This window comes from Procambarus clarkii, chromosome 28 (genome assembly GCF_040958095.1).
Source record: "Procambarus clarkii isolate CNS0578487 chromosome 28, FALCON_Pclarkii_2.0, whole genome shotgun sequence".
NCBI lineage: Eukaryota > Metazoa > Arthropoda > Malacostraca > Decapoda > Cambaridae > Procambarus > Procambarus clarkii.
This window is the reverse complement of record NC_091177.1, coordinates 23,476,514-23,490,667: the sequence shown is the minus strand read 5'-3', so window position 1 is coordinate 23,490,667 and position 14,154 is coordinate 23,476,514. Positions and strand designations below refer to the sequence as shown.

The 14,154-nt window shown below is 41.4% G+C and overlaps 1 non-coding gene across 1 annotated transcript; it reads right to left on the bottom strand.

The window, feature by feature from the left end:
• Window positions 1-4,750: 4,750 nt before the first annotated feature.
• LOC123755195 (5S ribosomal RNA) lies at window positions 4,751-4,869 on the bottom strand. The gene has a single exon (XR_006772489.1). It is a non-coding gene; the product is annotated as a 5S ribosomal RNA (ribosomal RNA).
• Between the last annotated feature and the right edge of the window lie 9,285 nt (window positions 4,870-14,154).

Sequence of the window (14,154 nt, the reverse complement as noted above, 5' to 3'; positions counted from 1 at the left end):
TTGCTTGCTGTCTAAAGACTCGTTGCTTGTTGTCTAAAGACTTGCTGACTCCTATTGCTTAGGTACTCCTTTATTCAATGGAGTACCCTCCCTTTCACTCCAGCCTGCATCTCCAGCTTTTTCACTAGCCTCTTGTGTGGTACTGTATCAAAGGCTTTCTGACACTCCAAAAATCTGTAGTCTGCCCACCCTTCTCTTTCTTGCATGATTTTTGTTGCCTGGTCGTAGAATTCAAGTAACTCTGTGAGGCAGGACTTGCCATCACTGAACCCATGTTGATGCTGTGTTACAAAGTTCTTTCGCTCCAGATGTTCCACTAGCTTCCTTCGCACAATCTTGTCCATAAGCCTGCATGGTATGCAGGTTAGGGACACTAGCCTGTAGTTCAGTGCCTCCTGTCTATCCCCTTTCTTGTATATCGGGACTACGTTAGCTGCTTTCCAAATTTCCGGCAGTTCCTATGTTGCCATAGAAACCTGCCTGCCACTATGGAGAGTGGCAGGCACAGTTCCTCTGCTCCTTCCTTTAGTATCCAAGTGGAGATTCCATCTGGGCCTATAGCCTTTGTCACATCCAACTCTAGTAAACACTTTCTTACTTCCCCGCTGGTAATCTCAAACTCTTCCAGTGGTTCCTGGTTAACTATTCCCTCTTTTATCTCTGGAATTTCTCCTTACTCTAAGGTGAAGACCTCCTGGAATTTCTTTTTCAGTTCCTCACACACTTCCTTGTCGTTTGTAGTGAATCCTTCTGCCCCTATCCTTAATTTCCTAACCTGTTCCTTTACTGTTGTTTTTCTCCTGATGTGGTTGTGCAGCAATTTAGGCTGAGTCTTTGCTTGCGATGTCATTTTCGTATTGTCTTTCTGGCTCTTTTCTCAATCTGACATATTCATTCCTGGCACTCTGGTATCTTTCTCTGCTCTCAAGTGTCTTGTTATTCCTATAGTTTCTCCATGCCCTTTTACTTTGCTGCTTAGGTAGCCTACATCTCTGATTAAACCATGGGTTTCTCATCTTCATTTCACTGTTTTCCTTTTGGAGTGGAACAAACGTGTTTGCTGCTTCCTTGCACTTCTGTGTGATGTAGTCCATCATGTCTTTGGCCGTCTTTCCCCTGAGCTCTGTTTTCCATGCTATATCTGTTAGGAATTTTCTTATCTCCTCATAGTTTCCCTTTCGGAATGCCAGCCTTTTGTTTTCAGTACCCCTCCTCGAGTTCAATAATCCTTCTTCAATCAGGTGCTCAAACGCCATTACACTTTGGTCGCTCATTCCTACAGGGGTCTCAAAACTAATTTCTCTTATGTCGGAGTCGTTCAGAGCGACGACTAGGTCGAGTCTCGCTGGTTCGTCATTTCCTCTCATCCTAGTGGGTTCTCTGACATGCTGGGTTAAAAAGTTTCTAGTCGTCACCTCCAATAGTTTGGCTCTCCACGTATCCTCGCCTCCATGCGGTTCCTTGTTCTCCCAGTCAATCCTTCTGTGATTGAATTCCCTTATGATGAGCAGGTGGGATCAATTTCTACAGGCAGCAGAGGCTTCCCTGTCAATTATAGTGCTAACTGCCATGTTGTTGTTGTTATACTCTTGGCTGGGTCTTCTGTCATTTGGTTGAGGGTTATATATTACTGCTACTACTATTCTTGGTCCTCCCATTGTCATGGTGCCTGTTATGTAGTCTCTGAAACCCTCACAGCCCGGGATAGCCATCTCCTTGAAACTCCATTCCTTTCTCATTAGTAGGGCCACTCCGCCTCCTCCCATACCTTCCCTCTCTTTCCCTATTACTGTGTACTGGGAAAACACGGCATTCATTATGATTTCTGAGAGTTTTGTTTCAGAGAGTCCAATTACATCTGGGTTCACTTCTTGTGCTTTTTCCCTTAGTTCACTTGCCTTGTTTGTGATCTCATCTATTTTCGAGTACATTACCCTGAAACTGACACTCTTCTGCTTCTCCTCTGGGGGGGACCTGTGAGATCTGGGGTGAGCATGAGCTCGGAGGATCTGGTACAGGGAGTCTGGTGGAGGAGGAAGGGCTTGGGGGGTGGAGGAGAGGGGGGGAGGGTTGGGGGGAGAGTGAGAGGGGAAGGGTTGGGGGGTTGAGAAGGGGAGGGATTGGGGGTGAGAGTGATGGGGAGGCTTCAGAGGGGGACAGGGGGGGAGGAGAGGCTTTGGGGGATGGGGGAGAAGGGGGTGGTTTGGGGGGCAGAAAAGAGGGGAGGGCTTGGGGGGGCATGAGGGGAAAGAGAAGGCTGAGGTGGGTGGGGAAGAGGGGAGGGTTTAGGGGAGTGGTGGAGAGGGGAAGGCTTAGGTACGGTGGGGGAGAGTATGGGGCTTAGGGGGATGAGGGAGAACGGAGGGCTTGGGGTGGGAGAGACGGGAGGGCATTTGGGAGAAGGGAGGGCTTGGGGGATGGGGGAGAAGGGAGGTCCTGGGGAGAGGGGTGAGTGGGAGGAAGGGGGTGGATGGGAGGAGGGTTCCCTAGGTGGGCACTTAATGGGGGGCTATGAGAGAAGGTGAAAGTGAGAGAGAGAGAGAGAGAGAGAGAGAGAGAAAGAGAGAGAGAGAGAGAGAGAGAGAGAGAGAGAGAGAGAGAGAGAGAGAGAGAGAGAGAGAGAGAGAGAGAGAGAGAGAGAGAGAGAGAGAGAGAGTGTGTACTCACCTAATTGTGCTTGCGGGGGTTGAGCTTTGGCTCTTTGGTCCCACCTCTCAACTGTCAATCAAATGGTGTATAGATTCCTGAGCCTATTGGGCTCTATCAAATCTACATTTGAAACTGTGTATGGAGTCAGCCTCCACCACATCACTTCCTTATGCATTCCATTTATTAACTACTCTGACACTGAAAAAAATATTTCTAACGTCTCTGTGACTGATCTGGGTACTAAGTTTCCACCTGTGTCCCCCTTGTTCGTGTCCCACCCGTGCTGAAGAGTTTGTCTTTGTCCACCCTGTCAATTCCCCCTGAGAATTTTGTAGGTGGTTATCATGTCTCCCCTTACTCATCTGTTTTTCAGGGACGTGATGTTCAGCTCCTTTAGCCTTTCCTCGTAGCTCATACCTCTCAGTTCCGGCAGGAGCCTGGTGGCATACCGTTGAATCTTCTCTAACTTTATCTTGTGTTTAACTAGGTATGGACTCTAGGCTGGAGCTGCATATTCCAGGATTGGTCTGACATAAGTGGTATACAGGGTCCTGAACGATTCCTTACACAAGTTTCTAAAGGCAGTTCTTATGTTGGCCAGTCTAGCATATGCCACTGATGATATCCTTTTGATGTGGGCCTCTGGGGAGAGGTTCGGTGTGATATCAACCCCCAGATCTTTCTCTCTATTTGACTCTTGCAGGATTTCACCTCCCAGATGGTACCTTGTGTTCAGCCTCCTGCTCCCTTCGCCTAATTTCATTACCTTACACTTTCCTGAGTTGAACTTTAGCAGCCAATTTCTAAACCATTCCTTCAGTTTGTCCAGGTCATCCTGTAGTCTCTGTCTATCTTCATCCGTCTTGATTCTTCTCATAATTTTCGCATCATCAGCAATCATTGAGTGGAACGAGTCTCTACCCTCCGGAAGATCGTTTACATATATTAGAAACAGGATGGGTCCAAGTACTGAGCCCTGTGGGACTCCGCTGGTGACATCTCGCCACTCTGATGCCTCCCCCTCACCGTTACTAGTTGTTTCCTGTTGCTTAGATACTCCCTTAAACACTGGAGCACGTTACCTTCCTTCTTCCCTTTTACTCCTGCCTGTTGCTCCAACTTTTTTAAGAGACGTTTATGGGGTACTGTGTCAAAGGCTTTCTAGCAGTCCAGGAAAATGCAGTCGGCCCATCCTTCTCTTTCCAGCCTAATTTTTGTTGCCTGGTCATAGAATTCTATTAAACCTGTGAGGCATGATTTACAATTTCTGAACCCATGTTGGTGGTGCGTTACAAAGTTATTTCTCTCCAGATGCTCTACGAGCCTTTTCCTCACGATCTACTCCATCACCTTGCATAATATACAAGTTAGGGAAACTGGCCTGTAGTTCAGTGCCTGTCACCCTTCTTGTATATTGGGACTATGTTAGCTGTCTTCCAACTTTCTGGTAGGTCTCCTGCTTCCAGTCACCTGGTTTACACCTTAGAGAGTGGCACACTTAGTGCTTCTGCACCTTCCTTTAGTATCCATGGTGAGAGTCTGTCAGGCCCAACAGCCTTTGTCACATCCAGCTCCAGTAGACACCTTTTAACCTCATCACTGGTGAGGTCAAATTCCTCCAAGGTTGCTTGGTTTGTCTCCTCCTCATTTAGTGCAGGAGCTTCTCCTTGTTCTATTGTGAAGACCTGGAATCTCTTGTTGAGTTCTTCACACACCTCCTTGTCATTCTTTGCGTGACATTGCCTCTCACTCTTATGGGTTCTCTGACATGCTGACTCAGAAAGTTCCTTGTTGCCACTTCCAACAGTTTAGCTCTCCATGTATCTGCACCACCATGTGTATGTGTGTGTGCGTGTGTGTGTGTGTGTGTGTGTGTGTGTGTGTGTGTGTGTGTGTGTGTGTGTGTGTGTGTGTGTGTGTGTGTGTGTGTGTGTGTACTCACCTAATTGTGCTTGCGGGGGTTGAGCTCTGACTCTTTGGTCCCGCCTCTCAACCGTCAATCAACAGGTGTACAGATTCCTGAGCCTATCGGGCTCTGTCATATCTACATTTGAAACTGTGTATGGAGTCAGCCTCCACCACATCACTTCCTAAACATTATTGCCAACAGCATTTGGTGTTCCCAGGCGGTCACCCATCCAAGTACTAACCAAACCCAACGTTGCTTAACTTCGCTGATCGGACGAGAAACGGTGTTCTCAACGTGGTATGGCCGTTGGCATACCACGTTGTTTGTGTGTGTGTTTGTGCGTGTGTATATGTGTGTCTTCAGGATTGAGCTGCAAGCTCATGGATCCCGCCTTTCTAATTCTAATGTAATGTCTAATGTACTGACTCCCTATCTATTTTCCTCTATTATAGCTACCATTCATATACGTGCTCTCTCTCTCTCATTATAACATTTTCACTACACATGAACTTGTTTATCTTTATGACTTGCTCTTTATAACTGATTTCTATAAATATAATCTATTTGCTACTAAGTCATTGTAATTCTAGCATTGTCAACATAACCAATCTGTATCAATGTAATACTTTCATTACACATGAACTACTTCACTTGTATGGTCGATTCTTAAAACCTGGCCCTGCGGGATCTCTTACATAATGCCAAATTTGACATAACTGGATTTTAAACTTAGACCACTCATTCAAGTCATATAGACAGACCTGTGTATCATAATATACACGACTTAACTGTGCCTGCCGAGGTTGTCAACATATTATGTCACAGGTGTGGAGTGTACCTACACCTTCCGTACAGTCCCCGGGGCGCCCAGGCGCTGAAGGTGGCCTCCTGGACGCCCCACCAAGGCCTCGCTCTCACCTCCAGCCTCCCGCTCTTCCCAGACAAGTTCTCCAGGTGAGCGTCCACAACTTGTGAGAAATTGAGAATTTTGTCTTTATTGAAGTTAATGGTTTGTATTTTTCTAAGCTGACTCTTATAATAGTGATAATAATATAATAATAATAATAATAATAATAATAATAATAATAATAATAATAATAATAATTCCATGATTGAGAAAGAAACATTGGTCCTGGTGAGCGCTGGGCAACATTTTGATATCCATTTTTTCACATAATGGTAATCCAATTTTGGTCAATTTCTGACTATAATCTTCTAAAATTTCTAGCACAATTCCATGAGAAGAATCTCATATTATTCAAATATAGTCTACACCTCCAGCAGTACTCCCTTTATATTGAAAACATTAAAGGAGTAGAAAATGTGGTAGCAGATGAGTGTACCTGACCACAATTCGTTTAGGAGGTCACCTAAATGACAATAAAAGGAGGTCGATGACTATGCCCTCTATTGAGGAAGATGGCGATATCAACGCCATCTATTGACTGCACCCAATCACATTTTCTTTTCTGTTCCCCGGTGAATGGCTGTCATCATATGTTATCCCTGAGCAGTTACTGTCTTGCTACTAGAAAATTCCGCAGAAATGCTGAGGAAGGTATCTTGGGCCACCAGAGTCCAGATTCACGAAAGCACTTACGCAAGTACTTACGAACGTGTACATCTTTCCTCAATCTTTGAGGGCTTTGGTTACATTTATTAAACAGTTTACAAGCATGAAAACTTCCCAATCAACTGTTGTTATTGTTATAAACAGCCTCCTGGTGCTTCGGAGCTCATTAACTGTTTAATAATTGTAAACAAAGAAGCCAAAGATTGAGAAAAGATGTACAGGTTCGTAAGTGCTTTCGTGAATCTGGCCCCAGGCACATAATAATATATATATATATATATATATATATATATATATATATATATATATATATATATATATATATTATTAAATATGACCGAAAAAGTAAGATTAATAATTCTAACACGAATTTTCTCAATCTTTCATACATTTATTTTACTATAAAACCAGAAAAACGGCCAGCCTACTCATGAGAAACTCTCCAGACACAAAACAGAATGCTTTAAAAGAGACTAACGTCGTCTATGCCTTCAAATGCCCTCTTGGGGACTGTAAGCTCCAAAAAACCCAGTATATAGGCAAGACAACAACATCTCTTTCTAGGCGTTTAACGATGCATAAGCAACAGGGCTCCATTAAGGAACATATAATCTCTTCCCACAACCAAACCATCGCCAGAGAAATCCTAGTAAACAACACAGAAATCATCGATAGATACAGCGATAGCAGGTGGCTTGACGTCTGCGAGGCACTACACATCAAGAAGTCAACACCAGCAATTAACAGCCAATTAATGCACAGCTATATTCTACCCACCTCAAGACTCCGCTCCAATATAGAAGCATCAAGAAATATGGACCAATAGGCTTTCTACAAACACTTCTATTCAATATCCATTGTTTCGTGTTCTGTCTTGTGTTGATGAAATTAATACCCTATTAATACTCTTGTTCTGTCTTGTGTTGATGAAATTGATACCCTATTAATACCACATCTTGTTCTGTCTTGTGTTAATGCCACATCACCCCTTCCACCTCACTCAAATGTAGATATAAAATCGGAGATGCGTAAGTTCTATTCAGTTGTGTATTTGTGAACTAAAGTCTTTGAAAATGTAATAAGTTTTACGAAACACGCTCGTGTCGCGTCAGACTAGAAATAAAAATGAATTTTGGAGAATTGATTTTTGATTTACCTCCAACAGTGAAAAGAAATGTACGAAAGATTGAGAAAATTCGTGTTAGAATTATTAATCTTACTTTTTCGGTCATATTTAATAATATATGTCTACAGGAAAGACTGCTACCAAAATATACTAATATATATATATATATATATATATATATATATATATATATATATATATATATATATATATATATAACTGAAAACTCACACCCCAGAAGTGACTCAAACCCGTGTGAGTGGGGTGTGAGTTTTCAGTTGTATATAGTCCTGGGGACCATTCAGGCTTGTTTGCATTTGTGTTCCTCACGTGTGCCCCAAAGAATGAGGTGATTTGATAAAATGCTATGCCCAAGATTACCATCCGAGTGCCGGCGGGGAAGTGGTTCATATAGCCTCGGCTATCACTTCCTTATGTCCGGTCGTGATGGTCAAGCGGATTAAGGCGTCCCTGTACATACCAGTTGTGGGAGTATGGGTTCGAGTCACTTCTGGGGTGTGAGTTTTCAGTTGTATATAGTCCTGGGGACCATTCAGGCTTGTTTGCATTTGTGTTCCTCACGTGTGCCCCAAAGAATGAGGTGATTTGATAAAATGCTATGCCCAAGATTACCATCCGAGTGCCGGCGGGGAAGTGGTTCATATAGCCTCGGCTATCACTTCCTTATGTCCGGTCGTGATGGTCAAGCGGATTAAGGCGTCCCTGTACATACCAGTTGTGGGAGTATGGGTTCGAGTCACTTCTGGGGTGTGAGTTTTCAGTTGTATATAGTCCTGGGGACCATTCAGGCTTGTTTGCATATATATATATATATATATATATATATATATATATAATGCTATGCTATGCCCAAGATTACTATCCGAGTGCCGGCGGTGGGGTGGTTCAAATAGCCTCGGCTATCACCTCATTATGTCCGGTCGTGATGGTCAAGTGGATTAAGGCGTCTTGTACATACCAGTTGCGTTGCTCCTGGGAGTATGGGTTCGAGTCACTTCTGGGGTGTGAGTTTTCAGTTGCATATTGTCCTGGGGACCATTCAGGCTTGTTCGCATTTGTGTTCCTCACGTGTGCCCCAAAGAATGAGGTGATTTGGTAAAATGCTATGCCCAAGATTACTATCCGAGTGCCGGCGGTGGGGTGGTTCAAATAGCCTCGGCTATCACCTCATTATGTCCGGTCGTGATGGTCAAGTGGATTAAGGCGTCTTGTACATACCAGTTGCGTTGCTCCTGGGAGTATGGGTTCGAGTCACTTCTGGGGTGTGAGTTTTCAGTTATATATGTATATATATATATATATATATATATATATATATATATATATATATATATATATATATATATATATATATATATATATATATAGGCCGAAGGAGAACCTTCTCCTTCAGGCCGAAGGAGAACCCTCTACAGCAGTCAAGCGTTGTATACATGTACACTTGCCCCCACGAAGGATGTAACCTTCAATGTAAGTACATAGGTATGACGTCGACCAAGCTGACGAGGCGTTTGACATGCCATCTTCAATCTGGTGCCCCTAGGAATCACATGAGACAAGCCCATGACATTACTCTAACAAGAGAAATGTTGAACAAGAATACTTGCATAATAGACAAAACCCAAGATTCAAGAAGATTACAAATTCTTGAGGCAATTCACATAAGAATAGAGCGACCTACCATGAACACCCAAATCACGGAACTATTTACTCTACCCACCATGAGAGTAAGGACAAGACAAGAACATATCGATGCCAACACAGAAGACAATGTCCAAACATAACAGGCCAATTACACTGGATTAATCTTTGTGTTTAGATAGGAGATGCCTCGTATGGGCCAATAAGCCTTCTGCAGCCCCTATGTTTATCCCTTATGTATCCCCCTATGTTTTCACCTTCATTGTATTATCACCTGACCTAATGCGGGTATAAAATCAACTAGTATTGTAAGATCTGTTCACTTGAGAATGAACCATGGAGGTTCGAAACGTCGTGCAAATTATACAAATAAGTGTAATACACTCTATAGTAAATCACTTCTTTTCTTCACCTTAAAAGTACGAAAATGAGTTTTGGAGAACTCCTATTTCAATTAAGCCCTGATGCTAAGAAAATAGTTAGAGGGATAGAAGCCCTAAACCAGAAAATAATAAATACAGAATATGCGGTCATATTCAATGAAATATAAATATATATATATATATATATATATATATATATATATATATATATATATATATATATATATATATATATATATATATATATATATATGTCGTACCTAGTAGCCAGAACGCACTTCTCAGCCTACTATGCAGGGCCCAATTTGCCTAATAAGCCAAGTTTTCATGAATTAATTGTTTTTCGACTACCTAACCAACCTAACCTAACCTAACCTAACCTAACTTTTTCGGCTACCTAACCTAACATAACCTATAAAGATAGGTTAGGTTAGGTTAGGTTAGGTAGGGTTGGTTAGGTTCGGTCATATATCTACGTTATTTTTAACTAATAAAAAAAAATTGACCTCATACGTAATGAAATTGGAAGCTTTATCATTTCATAAGAAAAAAACAGAGAAAATATATTAATTCGGGAAAACTTGGCTTATTAGGCAAATCTGGCCTTGCATAGTAGGCCGAGAAGTGCATTCTGGCTACTTGGTACGACATATATATATATATATATATATATATATATATATATATATATATATATTAGTATATTTTGGTAGCAGTCTTTCCTGTAGACATATATTATTAAATATGACCGAAAAGCAGTCTTTCCTGTAGACATATATTATTAAATATGACCGAAAAAGTAAGATTAATAATTCTAACACGAATTTTCTCGATCTTTCGTACGTTACTTTTCACTGTTGGTGGCAATTCAAAAATCAATTCTCCAAAATTCATTTTTATTTCTAGTCTGAGGCGACACTTGAGCGCGTTTCGTAAAACTTATTACATTTTCAAAGACTTTAGTTTACACATACACAACTGAATAGAACTTACATATCTTCGATTCGTTTATATCTACATTTGAGTGAGGTGGATGGGGTGAAGTGGTATTAATAGGGTATTAAATTCATAAACACAAGACAGAACACGAAACAATGGGTATTGAATGGAAGTGATTGTAGAAAGCCTATTGGTCCATATTTCTTGATGCTTCTATATTGGAGTGGAGTCTTGAGGTGGGTAGAATATAGTTGTGCATTAATTGGCTGTTGATTGCTGGTGTTGACTTCTTAATGTGTAGTGCCTCACAGACGTCAAGCCGCCTGCTATCGCTGTATCTATCGATGATTTCTTTGTTTACTAGGATTTCTCTGGCGATGGTTTGGTTGTGGGAAGAGATTATATGTTCCTTAATGGAGCCCTGTTGCTTATGCATCGTTAAACGCCTAGAAAGAGATGTTGTTGTCTTGCCTATATACTGGGTTTTTTGGAGCTTACAGTCCCCAAGAGGGCATTTGAAGGCATAGACGACGTTGGTCTCTTTTAAAGCGTTCTGCTTTGTGTCTGGAGAGTTTCTCATGAGTAAGTTGACCAGACCACACACAAGAAATTGAAGGGACGACGACGTTTCGGTCCGTCCTGGACCATTCTCAAGTCGATTGTGATGAGGAGGTAGGGACAGGCAATAAATAGGCAAGAGAGAGCTGAGGAGGAAAGTCAGGTGTAGGGGATAGTAGTAATGAGAACTGCAGCAGGCCTATTGGCCCATACGAGGCAGCTCCTATTATAACCACCGAAGGAGATAGTAATAGGAAAAAAAAGAAGAGGATAGCAAGGGAGCGTAGGAGAAGACAATGAACAGAAAAAGGGAGAAGAGAGAAAGAAAAGGAAAGAGAAAGAAAGAAATGGAAGGGGGAAAGCTTATGTTAAGTCACGTTTGTTAGAAAGATTAGAGCATTTGAGTATATACTGTGAAAGGAAAGAGTCCACAGCAACAAAGCCAGGACTCAAGTTCATGTTGGGTACATTGTTTATAAGAGCCGATTCTACAAGACGGCGTCTGTGTAGAGTAGAGGCAGGAAAGATTATTTTGGAGGAAGACCAATCAATGGGATGATTAGAATCCCTCACATGGCAGAAGAGAGCATTGTTAGTGTCTGCAGACTTAACACTTCTCTTGTGTCTCATGAGTAAGCTGGCCGTTTTTCTGGTTTTATAGTAAATCGTCAGTTGTATCCTCTGATTTTTGTCTGTAGGGATAACGTTTCTATTAACAATATCTTTCAGGACCCTTTCCTCCGTTTTATGAGCTGTGGAAAAGAAGTTCCTGTAAAATAGTCTAATAGGGGGTATAAGTGTTGTGTTAGTTGTCTCTTCAGAGGTTGCATGGCGTTTCACTTTCCTTCTTATGATGTCTTCGACGAAACCATTGGAGAAGCCGTTGTTGACTAGGACCTGCCTTACCCTACAGAGTTCTTCGTCGACTTGCTTCCATTCTGAGCTGTGGCTGAGAGCACGGTCGACATAAGCGTTAACAACACTCCTTTTGTACCTGTCTGGGCAGTCGCTGTTGGCATTTAGGCACATTCCTATGTTTGTTTCCTTTGTGTAGACTGCAGTGTGGAAACCTCCGCCCTTTTCCATGACTGTTACATCTAGAAAAGGCAGCTTCCCATCCTTTTCCGTCTCGTAAGTGAAACGCAGCACGGAACTCTGCTCAAATGCCTCCTTCAGCTCCTGCAGATGTCTGACATCAGGTACCTGTGTAAAAATGTCGTCAACATACCTGCAGTATATGGCCGGTTTCAAGTTCATGTCGACTAAGACTTTTTGCTCGATGGTACCCATGTAGAAGTTTGCAAACAGGACACCTAGGGGAGAACCCATGGCGACCCCATCTACTTGCTTATACATGTGCCCATCCGGGCTCAAGAAGGGTGCCTCTTTAGTACAAGCTTGGAGTAGTTTCCTCAGAATACTTTCTGGCATGTCGAGAGGAGTACAGGCCGGATCACGATACACTCTGTCGGCTATCATCCCGATTGTCTCGTCCACAGGTACGTTGGTAAACAGCGATTCTACGTCCAACGAGGCTCTTATCCCTGTGGCCCGTGCGCCCCGCAGTAAGTCCACAAATTCCTTTGGAGACTTCAGGCTGAAGGCGCAAGGAACATAAGGAGTCAGCAGGCCGTTGAGTCGCTTCGCCAATCTGTACGTGGGTGTGGGTATCTGGCTAATGATTGGCCGAAGTGGGTTTCCATGCTTGTGCGTCTTGACATTTCCATACGCATATCCAGGTTTATATTCCCCAATGATCTTTGGCAGGTGGAGTCCGGATTTCTTGGCGTTCACAGTTTCGATCAGTTTGTTGACCTTTGCTTTTAATTCGGCTGTAGTGTCCTTCGTTACCCTTTGGAATTTAGTTTGGTCAGAGAGTATGAGGTTCATTTTCGCCAGATATTCGTCCTTTTTAAGAATGACGTATATTGTCGACTTGTCACCTCTCCTGACAACTATCTCCTTGTTCTCACGAAGCCTTTTAGCTGCTGCTTTGATCTCGGGGGACAGTATGGTGCTTCTGTAATTGCCTCGATTCTTTCCTCCTTCCGCAATAAGTTCTGCTTGTAAGGTATCTTAAGGGAAGGTATCTTAAGGTTCTGCTTGTAAGGTATCTCAAGTTTTACAAAACGCGCTCAAGTGTCGCGTCAGACTAGAAATAAAAATGAATTATGGAGACTTGATTTTTGAATTACCACCAACAGTGAAAAGTAACGTACGAAAGAACGAGAAAATTCGTGTTAGAATTATTAATCTTACTTTTTCGGTCATATTAGAAAAATTAGAGTTTTTTTTTTTCTTTTTTAAATTAGAGAAAATATATTAAATTAGTAATAAAATTAAATTATATATAAAATAAATTAAATTAAAACAAAAAAATTAGAGAAAATATATTAATTCAGGAAAACTTGGCTTATTAGGCAAATCGGGCCTTGCATAGTAGGCTGAGAAGTGAGTTCTGGCTATTAGGTACGACATATATATATATATATATATATATATATATATATATATATAATATATATATATATATATATATATATATATATATATATATATATATATATATATATATATAATGTCGTACCTAATAGCCAGAACTCACTTCTCAGCCTACTATGCAAGGCCCGATTTGCCTAATAAGCCAAGTTTTACTGAATTAATATATTTTCTCAAATTTTTTTCTTATGAAATGATAAAGCTACCCATTTCATTATGTATGAGGTCAATTTTTTTTTATTGGAGTTAAAATTAACGTAGATATATGACCGAACCTAACCAACCCTACCTAACCTAACCTAACCTATCTTTATAGGTTAGGTTAGGTTAGGTAGCCGAAAACGTTAGGTTAGGTTAGGTTAGGTAGGTTAGGTAGTCGAAAAAACATTAATTCATGAAAACTTGGCTTATTAGGCAAATCGGGCCTTGCATAGTAGGCTGAGAAGTGAGTTCTGGCTACTAGGTACGACATATATATATATATATATATATATATATATATATATATATATATATATATATATATAATATATATATATATATATATATATATATATATGTCGTACCTAATAGCCAGAACTCACTTCTCAGCCTACTATGCAAGGCCCGATTTGCCTAATAAGCCAAGTTTTCCTGAATTATTATATTTTCTCTAATTTTTTTCTTATGAAATGATAAAGCTGCCCATTTCATTATGTATGAGGTCAATCTTTTTATATTGGAGTTAAAATTGACGTAGCTATATGACAGAACCTAACCAACCCTACCTAACCTAACCTAACCTAACCTATCTTTATAGGTTAGGTTAGGTTAGGTAGCCGAAAAAGTTAGGTTAGGTAGGTTAGGTAGTCGAAAA